Here is a 1671-nt window from a genome sequence, read left to right on the forward strand (position 1 = left end):
CCATGCTTTCCTCATCATGTTTTCTGCTAGAACACATGATCTAGGAGAGCAGGCACTATGTCTATATTGCTTTTCAACTATAGTACTTTCAATTCTCAATATTTTGTCTGTCATATCATATAAATTTTGTTTAATGCCTGTTTAAAATTAATGTAAGCTTTTATGTCATAATGTAGAATTTTCACAAAGTAATTTTGGTTGCTACATCATGGTGATAATGGCCTCCTCTTGAGATAGTTTTTTTCTCCTGCAATAAGGAAGTTGCATTGCTATGTTCAATCTGCATTCTTTACTATACAAATTCCCTTATAGGTTGTAAAAGTCTGGGACTGGGTTGTTGGGTTCTTTCAAATCAGGAACTCAAAGCAACCTTGGCCTCCTGGGACAAGAAACAATGAACTTCTTTCTTCAGTAAGTGACTTCAGTAACCACATTATGCAGTATTTTGAATTGTAAGTTAAGCAAAGTGACATAAACTAAAATGCAGTGACTAATAACCAGAAGGCTGGCAGTTCAAACCTGCCAGCCACTCCTCAGAAGGAAGATGGGGCAATCTACTTCATTAGTGATACTGCCTCACCCAAGGAGGGGTCGCTATGAGTTGGATCCGACTCTACAACAGTGAGTTTGGTTTTTTGGTTTATGGTTTAAAGGAAGGACCTCTGGTGGCACAGTGGGTAAGGCATTTGGCTGTTAACCAGCAGGTCAGCAGTTCAAATCCACCAGCTGCTCTGTGGGAGGAAAATGAGGTGATCTACTTCCTTAGATTTATAGCCTTGGAAACCAAATAGGGGTCATTAGAAGTTGGGATCAACTCCATGACAGTGGGTTTATAGCTTAAAGAAGGACAGTTCAGTAGTTCTTAAGCTCCTTTATACTGATTCTATGAAGTTCTACACTCAAAATTAGGGTGCATATGGAAGTACATATTGAAACTGACACTCTTATTACTTTTTCACCAACTTGTTCGGAATGAAGTCTAGCCATGACCATTTTATCTTAAACAATTTAAAAAGCATAGTGGTAAATTTTTATTTCAATTTTTACAAAGAAGCATTTGCCCCAATGCCTGAATGTGCATTTATATAATTAACAAATTGTCCAATCATCACTAGTTTATGGGTGTCTTGGTAAACATCAATATATAGATATTTGCCTTTTTTCCAATGGAGAGTGTCCATATGAATCTTTTCACCTCTTCTTTTTCCAGAAGAATGAGATATAAAGCATCACAGCACCAAATAAGGACATAATGGAAAGGCATTTTGATATTTCAAAATGTGTTTTGACAGATCAGATAGTGCTTTTGAAGTGAACTTGAGAAACTTATGAATTTTTTATGGTTAAATGCATGCAGGCTTCTCTGACTACCAAAGATAAATATACTTGTAGAAACACCACAAATTTTATAAAGGAGACCCACAAAAATATAATTTGAAAATATTTATATCAATTAAATATAGTTTATCTTAGTGTCAGTGTCACTGTAGCAGAGCACACAAGTGATGAAACTATGTGGTAAATGTAGAAATTGCCCAGATAATAAAAATGTAAATAATTTATTGCATTTTTGGATAGATAATATGTTGTTGTTGTTGTTGTTATGTGCCGTCGAGTCAGCCCTGACTCATAGCGACCCCTCCTTGGGTTTCCGAGGCAGTATCACTACGG

The sequence above is a fragment of the Orycteropus afer genome, unplaced genomic scaffold (genome assembly GCF_000298275.1).
Source record: "Orycteropus afer afer isolate SDZICR_OR568_19922 unplaced genomic scaffold, OryAfe1.0 scaffold00380, whole genome shotgun sequence".
Taxonomy (NCBI): domain Eukaryota; kingdom Metazoa; phylum Chordata; class Mammalia; order Tubulidentata; family Orycteropodidae; genus Orycteropus; species Orycteropus afer.